At 38.8% G+C, this 6,776-nt stretch overlaps 1 pseudogene; it reads right to left on the minus strand.

The window, feature by feature from the left end:
• Positions 1 to 550: 550 nt before the first annotated feature.
• LOC104658012 lies at positions 551 to 906 on the minus strand (annotated as a pseudogene).
• Positions 907 to 6,776: the final 5,870 nt, after the last annotated feature.

The following is a 6,776-nucleotide window of genomic DNA, read 5'->3' on the forward strand; positions in this document are numbered from 1 at the left end:
AATAAGGAATCACACAGTACCATAGTCACATAATAAAAGCAAAAAAAAAAAAAAAAAAAAAAATTAAAAACTATTTTACCTTTCAACTGCTGATGTTATGTATATCACAAGTAAGCATAGCTGTGCATTCATGAGCTGATTCTATTAACTTGTAGAATTTTAGAGATGAGCACATGTAAGCATATGGATACTCCTCTAGCTTACAAAGTAAAAGCAAGCATTTTCTATTAAATTTTTTTTTTATTTCTGTGTAAAACAAAGAACTCCTAGAGGTCAAATAAGAAAATTATACTAAACTCAAAGCACTATTAAGTCATGAAACAAAGAAGAATCTGAGGTACAAGTCAAGCAGTATAATTCGCAATTTTAGATATTTCCAGCAACAATCGCATCTCACAAGTAAGATCTATTAAAAAAAAAAATCTCAAGTTCCAAAAATCAGTAATCTAGTCTCTAAAATCAGATGTAAGGCTATGACCAACAGAAGACACCCAAACTTCTGTCATAGTAGCAAAGTAAATGGTTTTACTAAAAGCTGCTGACATTTCTATCAGTAGCAACCATAAGGAGGCTGTTGGTTGTAACCATAGTGTCCATATTGGTGGAGATAGTAAGGTTCTGGTCTGTGTTATGGGTAATGTTAACCCAGCATCATCCACGCCACTGATTAGATCAATTGTCACTTGGCCGTCCCTGGCTGCTATCCCTGCTTCTGAACTGTTTGTTATCTTGAAACTGATTGCCTCTATTTATTTGGTTCCAACCAGCTCTGCTATTCCACTCCTCAACAATTAGAGGGTACTCAGGAGGGCGTTTCAGGTGTTGCTGATACTCCCTGTCACCTTCTGTGAATTTACTAGCCAACATCTCTTCAAAAGTTGGAACAGCTTTGGAAGTGTCAGTCATTCTGAAATTCCCAAAGATTTGAGGAAGGTGTATTGCTTAATGTTTAGGTTGTTTAAAATCCACAAAAGTCTGTGTCAATCCACCTTGGGCCGAACCCCACCAGAGAGACAATGAGAGGTTGCAGGAGAGGTGCCTCTGGCCCACCACACCTGGAGGTCCAGACCACTCCAGCTCTCTAAGGTAATGGAGTCCCTCCCACTAGCATCTGACAACCACCTCCCATACTTTTTCTCTTTACATTTTGCTTTGGGAAACTTCTACTGACGTGTCTTCAAGCTCAGTGGTGTTTTGTTTTTGTTTTTTCTTTTCTTGGCCATGTCCAGTCTTCTGATAAGCCTATCAAAGGCTTTCTTTATTTCTGTTACGTCAAAAAAGAAAAAAATGAGCAAACATCTCCGGATCCACCCCCAATTAATGAGGGACAGAATTTCTAGCATTCTCTTTTGATTCATTAGAATTTTTGTCTATCTGCCTGTGTTACTTGATTACTTGATTGTGTTTTTGCACATTGTATACATTTTGCATTAAAGCCTTATTAATCATAGGTATTAATTAATATATTAATCATAGGTATTTTAAATTCCCTCCTATTCCACTCTCTGTGTCTATTTGTACACATTATTTAGCTCCCACTTATAAAGGAGAACATGCAATATTTGACTTTCTGCTTTGGGTTATTTCACTTTAGATTATGACCTTCAGTTCCATCCATGTTACTATAAAAGACACGATTTTATTCTTTTTTATGGTTGAGTGGCATTCCATGGAGACCTAGAAAGACAGGAGGGTGGTGAGGGATGAGAAAATACCTAATAGGTAAAATGTACACTATTTAGGTGATGGTTACACTAAAAACTCAAAACTTATCCACTATGCAATATATCCATGTAACACATCTGCACCTGTACTCCCTAAATCTATATTAAAAATTCCCTCTCTGATAATTCCAGTGGCTGTATCATATCTGAGTTTTATTCTGATACTTGTCTCCTCAGATTGTGCTTTATGTTAGTTTTTGGATTCCCTCCCTCCTTCCCTCCCTCCCTCCCTCCCTCCCTCCCTCCCTCCCTCCCTCCCTCCCTCCCTTCCTTCCTTCCTTCCTTCCTTCCTTCCTTCCTTCCTTCCTTCCTTCCTTCTTTCCTTCCTTTTACTTTTAGCGTGTCTTATAATTTTTATTAAGAGCAGGTACGATGTATCAGAGAATAGGAACTGAGGAAATAAGCCTTTATTAATGTGAGACTTTATGTCAATATGGTTAGGAGTTGGGCTATGTATAATGTTTGCTGTAGTTGTAGATATCAAAGACTTCAACTTCCTCAAGTGGCCTTGTGTTTGTCTCCTCTGTTGTCTTTGAGCTTCCCTGAGAACTCTTTCTTAAATAAAGCTTGTGCCTTGCAGTTCTTTAAGCTGTAATCTATTATACTAGAATCCTGCTGATATGTTGATAAACAAAGGGGGAGGGGAAGCATTCTATGATCTTATGATTAAATCATATTTTTTGTGTACGGGCCTGTGTCCCTGGGCTATTATCTTCACAAGTGTTTCTTGATCTCTTCTCCTCCCGTCCTCTCCACCCTCTCCAGTTGGATGAGACAGAAAAGCTAAAGAGGTAGAATTGGGTAAATGCCCTTCTGCCTAAGTTACATAAGGTTCCGATAATTTCTTTTTTCTTGGAGAGTAGACCTCTGTTTGAGAATGCTCTGGATGTATTTAAATATGTTGACTTTTAACGAGCCCCTGCATCCCACACCCACCCACAAGTCACAGGGGATATTTCTTGGCCCTTCACCGTGAGCACTTGGGAGGATTCCTGGAGGTAAAATTCACAAAAGTGAAGGGGGCTCCCTGAGACTTTGGTCCCCATGCATTTCTAACTCTAATGCTACTCCACATTCAGGCTATGATAGTTCCTCAAAATTACCACCTACAGCTTTCTAGCAGTATATGAATTCAGCAGCTTTTGCTCCCGGTAAGCCGATATTGGCTGTAATTCTTTGTGTTACCTGTCTCTCCAGATCTTGGGTGGTGGTTTGCCCTGCAACCGGAATTCTTGGATGGATTCAAGAAAAGTGCTACGTTTTCAGTTTGTTCAGCTTCCTCCTCCTCCTCCCCTTCCTCCCCATCCTCCCTCTTCTCCTTCTCCTCCTTCTCCTTCTCCTTCTCCTTCTCCTTCTCCTTCTCCTTCTCCTTCTTCTTCTTCTTCCTCTGTTTCCTAGGCTGGAGTGCAATGGCACAATCTCGGCTCACTGCAACGTCTACCTTCCAGTTTCAAGTCATTCTCCTGCTTCAGCCTCCCGAGTAGCTTGGACTACAGGTGTGCACCAACACACTCAGCTAATTTTCATATTTTTAATAGAGACAGAGTTTTGCCACATTGGCCAGGCTGGTCTTCAACGCCTGACCTCAGGTGATCCACCCAACTAGGTCTCCCAAACTGCTGGGATTATAGGCGTGAGCCACCGCGCCCGGCCTGTTCAGCTTTTTTTCTTGTGGTAAGGATGGGAGTGATGGTTTCTAAGATCTTTGCAATTGAAATCTCTATGCTACTTTATTTTTAGAAATTCATATCATTTTAAACCCTTAGCTAAATAATACTCAAAATCTCTAGCATATAAAATGAAATTATACCTGTTTACCGTATTTCACTATATTCTGTATAAAACTTGGTTCAGAGGCATAAAAAGTTACTTGCTCAAGCATCTCATGGTTGGCCAGCTATTATTTTGGAAGCAGAGATTTCTAGTCTGGTGCTATTTCACAACAATATGGTGTCTACTTAGCTGGAACTCAATTGAATGCAACTAATTTAAAACAGAAATGTATATATCATAGACTTTTCAAGGCCAGATGAGTCAAAGATCAAGATTATTGTCTGAGGTAGGAATAGCATGACCATAACATCTTTTCCTTCTCCATGCCGATTTTAGGCTTTCCCCTCTTGCTTAGCCACTGCATTGACCTTTAGATAAGAGACCACGTGGACCAAAAAGGAAGAGTAAAGGAAAGAGAAGATTAGAGAGGAAAGGTCTGTACGAGGTGGGGTTTTTTTTTTCTTCTTTCTTCTTTCTTTTTTAATATACTCATAAAGAAGGAGAAAAAATAGCTTGGATAACCAGCTCTCCCTACTCCTGAATCCATTTTGATGATGTCTTTGAGTACCTTTGCCAAAAAAAAAAACAAAAAAAAAAGTGCTATCTAAATAAGTAAGTCTATCAAAAGTCTGTCACTTAGATATCATTCTTAGTTCCTACAGTCAGGAAACATCCATTTCTGGTGTTAGATTTTCTGAGTTTAATCCAGACTTTCCAATCTATCTGCTGTGCAACTTTGGGCAAGTTACTTAAACTCTCTGTGTCTCAGTTTCCTCATTGATAAAGTGTCCCTTGAAGTGTTCTTATATGGTTTAGATAAATGTATCTCTCTGTGTATATATCTATTTGTTACAATAGTGCTTGGCATAAAGTAAGCACTGGTTAAACATTAGCTGTTATTGTAACCAGTCCTTCTTCCCCATTTTGCACATATCAGCCCTATCTTTATGTAATGAGTCTGGTGGCTTTCTCTCCAGGACTCCATTTTGGCTTTCTTGAGCATAGATATATAGCCACAGATTAGGGGAGAGGGATAGTTTTTTGGCCAGCTTTATACTCCACTTCATACTGCTGGCATCTAAATTTAAATCCAACCTCAGGTTTTTAACGGTTTTGCTAATGTACTGAATCCAGCATATAATTCCTCATGCCTAGTGCCTACAGGGTGTGGTACAAGATGTACCTTTCTGGTTTGGCATTGGCTTCCCTGATGAACTCCTTCCACTCCCAACCCACCCATCTACCCTTCTCTTATGTGAAATTATGTTCTTTGGCCATTGCATTTCATGTAATTGTAGCATTTAATTTTGAACTTGTGCCCAGAGGCCTGTGGGCAGTGGGTGTGTTTAAAGAAATCTAATAAATGAAGAGAAATAAACCTACAGGGTAAAAAGTAAATGGGCCAATACTATTCAGAGAAAAACCCCAAAGTGACTGCCTGCTTGCAGGAACAGAAATAATTTTAGAACAAGTCAGTAATGTAAACAAGGTGAAAGAAAACATTTTGCTTATTAAATATACTAGGTCCATGTTTTCTACCTTTCTCCCGGGTCTTTGCTTCATAAGAGGAGCCTTTTGACCCTCTTCTAGTGAATGAAGTGCCTTGACTAGAAGTCAAAGTAGGTCAGCCTTTCACTCAGTTCAGTTCGTGGGTGGCCAAGAATATATTCAGGCTGAGGAATAATTTAATTTTCTCTTGTTAGCTCCATTGAGAAAAGGATTGTATGCATTGAGTCTACCCCAGTGGGAAAGTTCTCAATCTCCCCATAAACCCTTCTTTCATTTGGTTGTTCACTTTGACCCTGCTCGTGCTTTGGTGGACTTAGTTCTATTCTGCTCCATCCTCAATGAAATGAAGTAGGTCCCAAAGCAGCTGCATACAATGTGCAGATGGCCACACCAGGGTTAAGAGTCAGAAAGCACTTCTCTCTGTGCCTCTCTGTATGCATTTTGCTCTCTCTCTCTCTATATATATGTGTGTGTGTGTCTGTGTCTGTGTATATATATATGTGTGTGTATATATAGTCAATTATATATAAAAATATAAATATAAAATTATATATTTATAAATATAAATATAAAATTATATATATTTATAAATATAAATATAAAATTATATATATTTATAAATATAAATATAAAATTATATGTATTTATAAATATAAATATAAAATTATATATTTACAAATATAAATATAAAATTATATATATTTACAAATATAAATATAAAATTATATATATTTACAAATATAAATATAAAATTATATGTGTTTTTAAATATATATGTAATTTTTTTTGAGATGGAGTTTTGCTCTTATTGCCCAGGCTGGAGTACAGTGACATGGTCTCAGTTCACTGCAACCTCCACCTCCTGGGTTCAAACAATTCTCCTGCCTCAGCCTCCCGAGTAGTTGGGGTTACAGGCGCCCACCACCACGCCCAGCTAATTTTTTGTATTTTTAGTAGAGATGTGGTTTCACCATGCTGGCCAGGCTGGTCTCGAACTCCTGGTCTCAGGCAGTCCACCCATCTCGGCCTCCCAAAGTGCTGGGATTACAGGCAAGAGCCACCACACCCAGCACTATTCCATATATTTTTAAAACTACATATACACACTCTTGATAAATAGGAAGAATTTTTGTTTATGCATTTGTTTTGTTAATCTGATCCCTCTAGAGGAGTAACTATGCCTTACATACATAGAATGCTTTATACTTGAAAGAGTACATGCACATATACGGTGGTGGAAAAAGCCTGGGAGTGACAGTTAGGATACTTGGTTCAAATCCTGCCTTTGCTAATTGTCAGTTCTGTGATATGAAGCAAATGATTTAATCTTTCTGAGCCTCAGATTTTCATGGGTTGAATGGAGACTGTCATTATAGATATATATACCATTCTTGTGTGAGGAATGTGGTTTTTTTTTGTTGTTGTTTTTTGAGGTGGAGTTTCGCTCTTGTTGCCCAGGCTGGAATGCAGTGGCACGATCTTGGCTCACTGCAACCTCCGCCTCCCGGGTTCAAGCAATTCTCCTGCTTCAGCCTCCTGAGTAGCTGGGATTATAGGCACCCACCACCATGCTCAGCTAATTTTTGTACTTTTAGTAGAGACAGGGTTTTGCCATATTGGCCAGGCTGGTCTTGAACTCCTGACCTCAGGTGATTCGCCTGCCTCAGCCTCCCAAAGTGTTGGGATTATAGGCGTGAGCCAGTGCGCCTCACTGGAATGTGTTTTAAAATGCCTGTGAAGATATTTTGTGAATTCTAAAGCAGTACATAA

The sequence above is a fragment of the Rhinopithecus roxellana genome, chromosome 8 (assembly GCF_007565055.1).
Source record: "Rhinopithecus roxellana isolate Shanxi Qingling chromosome 8, ASM756505v1, whole genome shotgun sequence".
In the NCBI taxonomy this organism is placed as follows: domain Eukaryota; kingdom Metazoa; phylum Chordata; class Mammalia; order Primates; family Cercopithecidae; genus Rhinopithecus; species Rhinopithecus roxellana.